Raw genomic sequence first — 13883 nt, forward strand, 5'->3', positions numbered from 1 at the left:
GTGAAATGATTGTGTTTTTGTTAATTTATTTAGTTTTTGTCCACTACATATTAATGTTTGTAATTGATATCTATAGTACATCAAACAAGGAAAAATTCCATCTTATAACCCATTAATTATTCCATTCTTGCAATGAAAACTCAAGTTAGACTTAAAATAAATACATTTATTTAAATAAATATTAAATTAACTTTATTATTAAGTTTTGTTTTGTTTTGTTTTGTTTTTTTCTAATTACAGTTGAAAACATAAAAAAAAAAGAATGAAATGACTGGGTTAAATGGGCTTGTGTTTTATGTATTTTTGTATCTTCTAGACTTCGGCTTCATGTTCGAGAGTTCTCCGGGGGGTAATCTGGGCTGGGAGCCCGACATCAAGCTGACCGACGAGATGGTGATGATCATGGGCGGCAAGATGGAGGCCACTCCCTTTAAATGGTTCATGGACATGTGTGTGCGTGGATACCTGGCCGTAAGGTGAGACGGCCGCTCTTCAATATTTCAGTATCCTCAGAGATGATGGATTAGGTCAGACGTGTGGACACAGGAGGCTGTCTGGGAAGGATTTGGGTGGATTCTGACTCCAATATGTTAAGACTGCAGAGGCTTTGTTCTTTACAGGGATATTATTGTTAAATAAAATTAAAACTGAAACCATAAAACATTTTCATTACTTGAAATTTACTTGAAATAATTTAAACATTTAATGGAAATTAAATAAAATATGAAGCAAAGTTTTAAATTATTTTATTTCAGCTACTTGCCACATTTCTACTACAACATTTTTCGTTTTCATTTAGTTGAATTTGAAAAAAAATCTGTATTAAACATATTAAAAACTAATAAAAAGACAAGAACAACTAAATTAAAATAATTATAAATTATAGTATAAGATTTATAAATACTGTATAAATAATAATACTATATAATATAAAATATTTAATTTTAAAAACAAAATATTAAAAAAAACTATAATAGCATCTTATTGATACTAATTCTGTCACTAGCTGGTTAGAATTAGAGAAGTTTCATGCCTGTTTTTTCACTTTATAAAACCCTTTTATGTGTGTTTGATGTATATATTTCAGGCCATACATGGATGCTGTGGTATCGCTGGTGACTCTGATGCTCGACACGGGGCTGCCGTGCTTCAGAGGACAGACCATCAAACTCCTGAAGTACGTTAATGAATATTAAATCATAATTTAACGCTCTGATCTGCCGTTTCTTCCTCTGAAACATTGATCACTGTACATCAGTGTTATTTTTGTATTATATTATATTTTTATTAATATTTTGATTTAGCTTTTATTTTTACATTTTTTTTAGTTTTCAATGTAATTTTTGTTGAATTGTTTTTGTTTTTTTTTACTAATTTTGTAATGTGCTTTTGCCATTTTTATTTCAATATTAATATTTTGATATTTATATTATATTTTTATTAATATTTTGAATTAACTTTTTTTTTTACATTTTTATTTATTTATTTTAATATTACTATTTGCATTTTTATATTATTTATATTATATTTGTTTTAATATTTTGAATTAGCTTTTATTTTGACATTTTCAGTTTTCTGTGTAATATTTGGTGATTTTGATTTATTTATTTTTTACTAATTTTGTAATGTGCTTTTGTCATTTTTATTTATTTGTTTATTTTAATATTACTATTTGGATTTTTGTATTATTTATATATTTTTTTTTTATTACCTTTTATTTTAAAATTTTCAGTTTTCATTGTAATTATTTTAATATTACTGTTTGGATTTTTATTTTTAAAATTTCAGTTTTCAATGTAATTATTATTTTAATATTACTGTTTAGATTTTTGTATTATTTATATTATATTATATTTTTATTAATATTTTGAATTAACTTCCAGACCCACTTGAATGTTTACATTTTCAGTTTTCAATTTAATTTTTGTTGATTTTTTATTTATTTTTTTTTTACTAATTTTGTAATGTGCTTTTGCCATTTTTATTTATTTATTTATTTTAATATTTACTATACTATTAATAATAATACTATTTAGGGTTAATCTATTTTCAGAATTTTTTTATCTAATATTTATATTGTATTTATTTCAGTAATGAACAAAAATGTTTCTAATAGTTTTACAATAATAACCCTGCAGTATTGTGTTCGGCAGGCAAAGGTTCAACCCCAACATGAGTGAGAAGGAAGCCGCAGCCTTCATGATTAAAGTCATCGAGCGCTGCTTCCTCAGTAGCAGGTGACAAACATCACCTTGTCACGTAACATTCAAAAAAGACTTTTATTGTGAATGTTAATGCTGAAACTCTGCGTTTCTCTGATACAGGAGCAAAACCTACGACATGCTGCAGTTCTACCAGAACCAGATCCCATACTGAGACCGGACTGACGTGTCTTCACCAGCCTCCGGTTGAGATCAGCAGTCATTATCAGTCTATTACAATCCTTTAAGACGGGCACTTTATAGATCAGAATAAACCGCCCGCTCAGATTGGCCCCAATGGTGGTGTCCAGGCGTGTCACTTCCTGTCTGGCTGCTTTGGGGCCTCTCTAGTGATCCGCTGTAGCCCAAAAGCTGCATGTTTGTCCTCTGATCTCCCTTTAAGGCATCTAATATGACGGTTCGTGTGTGAATTTTGACATTCCATGTGTAGAAATACATCCTTTAACTCTACTTGAATCTTTACTGGGTTTAGTCACGTCACCCAGGAAGCCATTTCTAAGACTTTGGCACAGATTGCACTGTAGATTACGTGCCGTCAGCAAATGACCTGTGTTATGCAATACATCAGTGTTTGTACGTTGTATCTCGTCTGTACGTCGTGTTCGGCACTGAACGGGTGAATCTCACGAAAGCTGTCAAGAATGAGAATTATAGATTTACAAGAAAATTCAATATTTTGTTCGTAGCACAATTTTAAAATTCAAATAAAGAAAAATTACTGCATTTTGTTTACTATAATACAAAAAAAAATTACTGTATAGCAAAGAAACTGAATCTGAATGCATTACAATAAAAACAGCTTGCTTGGATAGAATAATGTTAATAATACAAATAAAAAATAATGCAAAATGCAACATTACTTACAATAGGTGGATTGTTTTTTTGTGCATAGCACATTTTTAAACAAAAATTCCCATTAATGCAGTGCAGAATGGTGCAATCATGGTGGTATTTGTTGTACTGCCTTGAATTTTTGTTTATTTTAATGAAGGAAATTTCCAGCATTTTTACTTTAATTCAACAAAAAAAATAGCTGTGTTACACAGAAATTAATGTGAGAAAATAGTACAATGTCTGAATGTATTACATTACTGAGAATTGTGGGGGAAAAAGTGGTTGCTTGCAAATAATACAAATTAAAAAAATAATGCAAAATATTTAAATGCTTCTCATAATGTTTACTTTTTTTTGCTTTGCACTGTGACATTGTGCATAGCCTCATAACTTCTCATTAATGTAATGCAAAAATTTTAATTTTATACATTTATACATGGTGGTATATGTTTGCTGCCTTTAATTAAATAATTTGTTTTTTTTTTAACTATAATATAGCCAAAAATGAGAATTGTGATGAATGCAAATAACACTGCAAAATATCTTGGTGCATATGAAAATAGAATTAATTCTCATTAATGCAATGCATGAATAAAGTCATGAATATTATGTCACTGATATTTATGTTGTACTGCCTTCGTGTTGAATAAAGTAAAATATTGCTTTTTACTATAATACAACAAAAACAACTGTATTACACCGAGTGATGAGAATTTCAAAAATCCATCTGAATGCATTCCCATAATGAGAATTGTGCAAATAATAATACAAAATATCTGAATGTTCCAGAAAATAGGCTTTATGTTCTTTATTTAAATATAATTTAGATTTTAGGGTGAAGCGTGAGCTGAATGTGTTTTTGTGAGATTCACTCCGATGTCGTTCGAGGGATCTTCAACCCCAAAAGAAAATGTAGTTTACTGACTTCACAGAATATCTGGTGTCGTTTTGCATGTGTTTTTAAAACATTGAAGATTTCATAATTTCATAGTGCACAAAAAAAGGGAACTGCGAGTATTACCGTCGTTAGAAAGATTTGCTGTCGAGTTGCTGTTCCTCATGCTATACACTATCAGTGAACAGATTTCAAATCATCTCTACACATTAGAGACAAAAGCTATAGTTCATTTGTGTGTATATACTGTATGTGCATCAGATATTTGTGGCCATATGGCAGAGAAACTTCATTTCTGTGTATGCTGAAGTTGTATCCGTTTAATTAGTATTTTAATTGATGTGCATCATCACTGACAAGCAAGTCTCTTGTTGTGGTCTGTGTGTGAAACCACTGACATGTTTGTTGGTGAAAAACACGTCATCGTGTGCTGGGAACGTTTCACAAGCCGACACCGATGATGTACGCCGATTGTCCGCATTTGCACTTTTAACATTTCATTGCTGTCAGTGAAATGTATTTGAGAACAGAAATGGACCTGAAAGCATCTATTAAAATGTAAACACTTGGACAAAACTGTGCTGCTTCTGGTCTTTGAGCGGTCCGTCAGTCAGTAATCTGCGATGACTGCGTTTCCATTATTCATCCTGTGTGTGTTTTACCTAGAGGACGCTTTAGATGCTCTATTAATATTTAATTGCTTGATGTAGCCGGCGGTCACAGAGCGGGAGATCATCACATTTATACAGCTTCCACATTAAACACTTACAAACTGAGATCTCAAAAACACTGTAAAGTAAAGCAGCACTCCACAGGAGTCTGCGTGTTAGTTTTACAAGTAAAGCATGTTCTGATGCATTATGCAAAGCAGATTAGTAATATGATCAATTCTGCCAAGAGCTTCAAACGAGGCTTTAGAGTTCAAATGAGTTTTATGATGGCCAGTCGCACATCAGTTGAACTGTGTATTAATGCACTTCTGTGATCTAGAAGAGTATTTGTTCTATATTCTGTATAATCATTTCCTAGAAAGCTTATATGAACTTATTTCATGGTTGGAACAGTTGATGCAATTAATGATTTAGTTATGAACATTGGTATTTTTTATAATACACCGCAGTGATATTGTAGAATCATTGATATACACAATTGTATTTTTTTTTTGTTCATTTTTCCTAGTACTTATTTTTAGAGGTTTTCATTTTAATTTTAGGAAATTATGGAATTATATATATTCACAATAATAAATCTGATATGTTGGCAACAGCATTAAACCAACGAATGTTGTGCAGTAGTGTTTTTTCTTTTTTTAAACCATGGTTAAAGATGGGGAAAAAAATTATAATAAAATGATAAAAGTAATTTTTTTAAGTTAACATTTAAATTAAATGACTTTTTTTTTTTTTTTTTAAGGGTTTCCAAGGTGAACTGCCTCTAGATATACAGTATATAGATACAGATACAGTCTTGTTAACAGATAATAAAATAAAACAATGGTGATGATTTATATCTTATTAATGTAAAATATGTAAAGGTGTTTATTTGTGTGTTTTTGTTTTTGTGTGTGTGTTTATATATACTGTGTATATATTATATATATAGATATATATATATATATATATATATATATATATATATATATATATATATATATACATACATGTGGAAAGATAGAACTTTTGTAGTTTTTATATATAATATATATATATATATTAGTATTATATTTATTATCGATTTATATTTTGTGAATTAAATTCTCTGATTTTAGAGATGTATAATATATATTTAAATATGAATTGAATTCTTTCGTGTCATGTGTTGTTGCCCTGAGCACACTGATATTCTGCTTGTGTTTTGTAAGTTCAGACTGGTTTGTAAGTGAGCTGTAGCACAAGAGCTCCTCTGAGCTCCTGACTGTCTCCAGGAATTCCACTTCCACATCCATACATTAGTCGGAATATTGGATCGCCATGGCAACGGCTCCCCGAGCGCTGCGGGTGGGGGAGGTGGAGGTGGAGAGTGGGATTGGGCTGCAATAAAAGGTGTTGCCACTGATTTCTCAAACATGCCCATTTATTCTCCACAGGGCAATATGAGAGCGCTCAGTTCAGCCCCTCCCTGAGCCGTGATCCGTCCGGAGGCGGTCTGATGCGTGCGCTTCATTGCAGGTTTAGCGCAGAGGATTCACGAGCACTGCATCACCTGCAGCTGCAGCTCTGCTTCACATTGCCACTCTCGCTTTTAATGAGTTTACAGATTACGGGCTTTAATGTGTAGCTGGTCGTCATGACAACGTGCCAAGAGTACTTTACACTTACACATCGATCCCGAGGTGCCAAATACTTACTGACAATAACCATATCCTGAAATAGAGATGGGACGTCACCCAGCCTCAGCATCACGGTAGTCATGAAGAACCTGTGAATATCAGCCAATTTCAAGAACACGAAAATTCATAGACTTTAGTAAAGTCATGGAAATATGTAACTTTTATAGTTAATATAGTTTTTTTTTATATAGTTACACTGTTAAAATAAAAAAAAAAAAAAAAACTGAAATATTTAACTGCCTACAAATTGTTCTTTGTAAGTGATCTCTTAAAAAAATATCTTATCTAGTAACCACAAAATATATAGAAATGAAAAATCATAGAAATATGAATATGGGTATGTAGTACTGTATGATTAATCATAAACCATAGCATTTACATGGTACTTAAAAGTACTTCAATAAATATTATAAATATTAATATTTTATTATTAATTAAGATTGTATTATTAATATTGTTGATAACATTATTTTTTTAATAATAATTAATTTATATTAATTATTTTGAGCAACAAAATCAAACCTTTACCGATAAACCTGTTTTTTTTGGGGGGGGGGGGTTGGTATTTCATGCCAGGCTTTACAGGATTAATTAGTGCAATTACACTTCATTACATATGAATTACATTAAAAAAAAACTAATTAAAATGACAAAAGAAAAATTACTAAAACTTGTCAAATAACTTACACTTTTATTATTTTAAGGCTTATTTCAACTTTTATTTTTCAACGCCAACTTTAAACAAAAGTTTTTTTCATATATATTTTTCATTAATGTTATTTTTAATATTAAAATTAAATTACTTTTAAGAATTTTTTTTTTGAAGGACAGTATTTTCTAAGTCATTTAAAGTCTTTATTTTTTTCACAAAATAAGTTTTTTAATATTTTTTCAATTCATGTTATTTTTTAATTAATATTAGAATTAAATGACAAAATAAAAAATTATATATATATATAAAAAATTACAATAGTATATCAAAGATACTGGTGGATATCAACCCCTCCTATTTTTCAAATCCTCTCCTCCAATCTGGTTGGACACGCCCACTTTTCATGCTCCAATCAACTGCTGTCAAAGTTCATAATTACAACATTTTTGAATTATCCAGTAAATGCAGTCTCAGCTGCACATGATAAGCCAACTGCATTCTGCATTCAAGACAACAGACATTCCTTCCTAAAGCAAAATATTAAAATCCAGGTCATGGTGAGTAAAGGTGAGCGCTCATCCCAGTATTACCGTAGTATTATCAGACCTCACTGCATTGTCTTAAGCACGTAAAGGAGGGTGAGGGACGGCAAGCGTGATCTTCATCAGACTCTGATACACACACACACACACACACACAAAACTAACACAACGTGACAGTGATGAATGTGCCGGAGCGTGGCTGGGGCCGCTCGGACCCTCTGTGAATCTGCATACATATGGTGGGGGGCCGACCCATGTGACACATTAATGTTAATCAAATGCACTTGACAGTTCCTGATTAAAAATGTTGTACCTAGAGGCCAGGCTTCATGGAGCAGGTACAGTCACTGCATTTTAAACACTGCAGGAGTTTCACATAAACATGCTGGAATCATGAGGAATACGATGATTCTGGTGCTGATTTAGAACCATTAATGGTTCTGTTAAAGATTCTTTTAGTCAGTTTGAGAAAGATAAACTAAATACATTATTGGTCAAAAGTTTGAGGTCACTTTTTTTTTATATTTTTGAAATATTTCCTCTTCTGCTTAACAAGGCTGCATTTATTTAATGAAACAGTAAAAACAGCAATATTGTGAAACATTATTACAATTTAAAAAAGCTGGTTTCTAATTCAATATATTTTAAAATGTTATTTATTCCTGTGATTAAAGTTTAATTTTCAGCATCATTACGGTCACATGATCCTTCAGAAATCATTCTAATATTCTGATTTGAAACATTTTTGATTATTATCAATATTAAAAAGAGTTGTGCTGCTTTATATTTTTATGGAACGGTAATATATTTTTTCTGGATTTTGTGATGAATAGAAAGTTCAAAAGAACAATGTTTATTTGAAATAGAAATCTTTTGTAATATTATAAATGAGTTACCTGTCAATTTTGATCAATTTAATGCATCCTTGATTAATAAAAGTATTATTTTCCAAAACTTTTAATTGAATTATATATTTGGAAAACATTTCTTATTTTACATCCTATTCTTTATATATTTTAAAGGAAAACAAGCTAATTTTTTAATTCTTAAGTTTATATATATATATATATATATATATATATATATATATATATATATATATAAACTATAAGTTTGCATTTTAAAAAACTAAGTCTAATATATAAACTATGGGGAAAAAAAATTCAAGTGGAAATAAATTATTGTAGATTATTGTATAATGTAACTGTTGATTTATTTGACCGTTTCCAGCATTTATAAAATAAATTATGTATAATAAATTAAAAAATAATATTACAAATGAAGTGGATTCCCAAACCAATATAGCAAAAATATTTAAGCAGATTAGGAAAATAAGCTCAATTCACGATTATCAGTTTTTTATATAAATATATAAACCTCACACTTGGCATTTGTACATCTTCATATGATTCAAACAAATTTTCTTTCAGGTCATGGCACCAATTTCAGCATCCTGCATCTTTCAAAAATCCACTGTACCTTTGAATTACTCAGTCAAGCGTCATCGTGTGCGACGAAGAATAAAGAAAAAGAAAAAAAAGGCATCAGAATTTCACATTAAACCTTTTTTTCTTCTCCCTGTCCTTTGTGGCCCTTCAAGCTCAGGGAAAGGAGCCCATTATGTGTTGCCCTAAAGCCTGTTTTGTAAAGCGCCATGGCACAGTGTAAATAGAGCGTCTTTCTCTCTGAGAGGCTGCTGTACGAGTCCATGTGAAAGGATCAATATGCTAAACTCGTGCAGTGCCCACCACCTGTAGGGCCGTTTCTTTTGGGCCGTTGCTCCATCAGCCTGGCAGTCTGTGCCATTACATTCAGCCCAGTGAAAGAAAGAGAAAGAAAGAGAAGAATAGACTTGATTCTGCTGGACGGGACGGGCTCGTGTGTATCCCCCTTCTCTGTCCTGCATTAATCCAGGGTTGGAGGGGCAGCTGCTGTACTCCTGAACAGACACCTGGTGCAAACCGCCAAAAACAAACACTCAACACGATGTTCTCCATCAAACATTCAAATAAATAACACTAAAACAACAAGAACAAAGATTCAATGTGATGTTCTTCACCAAATGTTCAAATAACACTAAACGAGAACAAAAGCTCTTCACCAAACGTTCCAATAAATAACACTTAAATGAAACAAATATTTAACGTGACGTTCATCGTCAAACGTTCAGATAAATAACACTAAACTAGAACAAACTGTCAATGCAAAGCTCTTCACCAAACGTTCAAATAAACAGATTCAAATAAATAACACTAAACAAAAACAAATGTTTAACGCAACGATCTTCACCAAACGTTCAAGTAAACAAACATTCAAATAAAAAAACACTAAACAAAACAAACAAACTTTTAACACAATGATCTTCATCAGAAGTTCAAATAACACTAACTAAAAACAAACGCTCAATGCAACGCTTTTCAACAAATGTTCAAATAACACTTAAATGAAACAAATATTTAACGTGACATTCATATTCAAACGTTCAAATATTCAACGTGACGTTCATCGTCAAACGTTCAGATAAATAACACTAAACTAGAACAAATTGTCAGCGCAAAGTTCTTTACCAAATTTCAAATAAACAGATTCAAATAACACTAAACAAAAAGAAATGTTTAACGCAACGATCTTCACCAAACGTTCAAGTAAACAAACATTCAAATAAAAAAACACTAAACAAAAATAACAAACTTTACACAATCATCTTCACCAAAAGTTCAAACACTAACCAAGAACAAACACTCAATGCAACGCTTTTCAACAAACATTCAAATAAATACCACCTAAATGAGAACAAATATTCAACATGAAGTTCATATTCAAATGTTCAAAAATTTAACATGATGTTCATCTTCAAACGTTGCAATAAATAACACTAAACAAAAGGAACAAACTTTTAACACAATGATCTTTACCAAACCTTCCAATAAATAACACTTAAATAAGAACAAATATTCAACGTGACGTTCATCGTGAAACATTCAAATATGCAACGTGTCGTTCATTTTCGTGACGTTCATATTCAAACGTTCAAATATTCAACGTGACATTCATATTCAAACGTTCAAATATTGAACGTGACGTTCATCATCAAACGTTCAAATATTCAACATGACATTCATATTCAAACGTTCAAATATTGAACGTGATGTTCATCATCAAACGTTCAAATATTCAATGTGATGTTCATCCTCAAACGTTCAAATATTCAATGTGATGTTCATCCTCAAACGTTCAAATATTGAACGTGATGTTCATCATCAAACGTTCAAATATTCAATGTGATGTTCATCCTCAAACGTTGTTATATTCATATTGAATTTGATGTTCAAACGTTCAAATATTCAATGTGATGTTCATCCTCAAACGTTCAAATATTCAACATGATGTTCATCTTCGAATGTTCCAATAAATAACACTAAACAAAAAGAACAAACCTTTAACGCAATGTTAAACAAGGTTTTATACAATGCTAAACTCTTCACCAAATGTTAAAATAAACAAACATTCAAATACATAACACTAAACTAGAACAAACATTTAATACAATGATCTTCACCAAACGTTCAAATAAATAACACTTCAATGAGAACAAACTCTCAACGTGAAGTTCTTCATCAACATTCAAATAAATAACACTAAACAAGAGCAGACGCCATTTATTCAAACGAGAATATTCAAAGTGAAATTCATCGTCAAATGGACAAATAATTAAACACTAACCAATAACAAACGTTCAATGCTTTTCGTCAAATATTTAAATAAATAACACTAAATGAGCACATCATACAGAATCAAAAAACAAAAGTAACACTAAAGTTCAACAAACCCTTTATATACAAGATGTTTGCAATTGCTTTTGTTGCTTGTCAAATGATGCGATATTGTTGCTAAACTGTTCTGAATTCTTTTTAGCCTGTTTCTATATGGTTGCTATGGTATTCTGGGTTGTTTTTAGCATGTCGATGCTTAGGTATTCTAAATTGTTTTAAGCCTGTTGCTATATGGTTGCTTTGGTGTTCTGAATGATCTTTTTTAGTATGTGGCTATGTGGTTTCTTACTGGCCCATGTTTTCAGATAGGCCTTATTAGCTGCGATACCACATCGTAGGAGTTTGTTCAAATCACCAACCCTAACTATGACCAACAGCAACAGTCCTGCTCGCCTTAACCAGTTTTCGTATTCAAATTAGCAACGGGCAGCAGATGCCGCGATCATGGGCATAAGACGCTGAAAGCCCTTTCATGCATTTAAGGGCTTCCTGCAAGAACTGCATGTGATTTTGCCTCCTCGCAGATGTGTCTATAGTTAATCTATACTTAGCAGACGGGCCTAGTAGGGGGAGGCGGCATCAACATACAACCCATTGTGCCTGAAACTGACCCCATTCAGGGTCATTTGGCATGTGACACCACTTGAGGCGGGGCTTAATGGCTCCGTAGAATCAGCCACACAAGGACCATAAAAATGCCAACCCTCTTTTCCCCCGGGGTAGGGAGGTGCACGCTGGCCTCTTGACATACAGTGGCAAGCCTGGTGGGGGAACAAAAGAGGGCCGGTCTAAATGGCCCCGAGAATGCCGAGCGGAGGGCCAGGCAGAGGGAAAAGAAAAGTGCTGCTGAAGGAGCGAGCCGCCTGCTCTGATTGGTGAAGCTCTGAGAGGGGCTCCCAGATGGCAGACGGACCCCTTGTGCCACGGCCCGTTAGAGCCCGGCTGGGGGGAGGGGCCCCGATTCCTCTCTCGCCCTCTCGTCATTAATCATCGGTGACCCCAGGTCTCAACGACGCAACACGTCCCGCAGCATTCGCCTCTGGATGGTGCGGAAACTCAAGTGCAGCTGCTGTAAATGTGAATAGAGCGCTGAACCTGAACTTACATCAACAGAAAATCATTTCAGTTCATCCCTCAGTTCAGTGAATGATGCATATAAATTAATACATTGTGCAGTGCACTGAAGTAAACTTGCGGTGGAAGTAAATGGCGCACTTTGAGGGCACCACATATTTTTATTAAAGCACTTACATTGAATCTTCCTGAAAATAAGAATTTTAAATAACTAAATTAATAAATAATTTATTTGACTTATGGGTGGTTTTTTTCCCAATGTAAACTTATTTTCCTGCATCTTTTTTTTTTTTTTGCATGGTCAAGACAGTTTAAATATTCAGTTAAAAATTTTCATAAATTAAAAAAGCGATTTTAATCACACACCTTATTTTTGCACCAATTTTAAGTGTATTAAAAAAACAATGCATTACAGCAAACTTATAATGAATGTAAATGGGGCACTTTAAGGGAACAAAAAGATGAGGTACTGCATATTTTTATTAAAGCACTTGCATGGATTCTTCTTTTAAAAAAAAATTATATATATATATATATATATATATATATATATATATATATATATATATATATATATAACTTTTTTTTTTTTTTTTACTGTACAGAACAGCACTTGCATATTTACTGTTTGCATGGAAAAATGGAGGCACAATCATTTTCATGCATCACTGCATAGATCATGCTAATTTGAAATACTGGATTACAATTTTGCATAAACAAGGTCAAAAAGTGATTCCATCTTATGTTCCATGTTATGTTTCCAAGTCTTATGTTTTGAAAAGTACATAAAGCAAAATAATGCATGGAAGTAAATGGGGCACTTTGAGGGCATGAAAAGACAATGCACAACATGTAGCACTTGCATGGATTGTTTCTTAAGAAAATTCAAGTATGAAAATTCAAATTGTCATTTGAGACTACTGTTTTAAGCAGATTAACTTCTAGTTATTCTTCACATGTGTAATTCCTGTATTTGGATTTTTCCTCTATGTAAAAAGTCATTATCCTGCATCATTGAATGGATCATGCTAAAGTAAGATTTTCTTTGCTTTGCAAGGTCAGAATAAGTCAAAAAGTGATTATATCACAAAAATGTTGCACCAATTTAAAAGGCAAAACAAAGCATTAATGCAAACTTACAATTAAAGTAAATATGGCATTTTTATCACATAAGTTTGATTCTGGCATGCCAATTTTAAACAATGGAAGTAAATGGGGCACTTTGAGGACAAAAAAATGGAATACCATACCATACCATTTTATTTATTTTATTTTTTTTGTCAAAGCATAAAAGTTTTTTTTTTTTGTTAATTTATGATGTGTTTTTTCCTTAAGAAATTTCTGCTATGAAGTTCTCCAAATTATTCATTTTCCTGCATCATTGCATATTTTTTTGTTCAAGATTGAATTGGATCGTAACTTTGCACAGACAAGGTCAAAAGCAATTCTTTCACAGTGAACTGAAAGGAAAAGACTTGCATTACCACATTTACTTCCACTGTAAGTCATAAAAGCAAAAGAACACGAAGGAACGAACACACAAGGACACACAGAGAACCAAG

General features: G+C 32.1%; 1 pseudogene; it reads left to right on the forward strand.

Annotated features, from left to right (window-relative positions):
- LOC109091485 overlaps positions 1-4527 on the forward strand; it is a 39518-nt pseudogene extending 34991 nt beyond the window's left edge.
- The last annotated feature ends 9356 nt before the right edge of the window (positions 4528-13883 follow it).

Source organism: Cyprinus carpio, chromosome B10, assembly GCF_018340385.1.
Source record: "Cyprinus carpio isolate SPL01 chromosome B10, ASM1834038v1, whole genome shotgun sequence".
Lineage (NCBI taxonomy): Eukaryota > Metazoa > Chordata > Actinopteri > Cypriniformes > Cyprinidae > Cyprinus > Cyprinus carpio.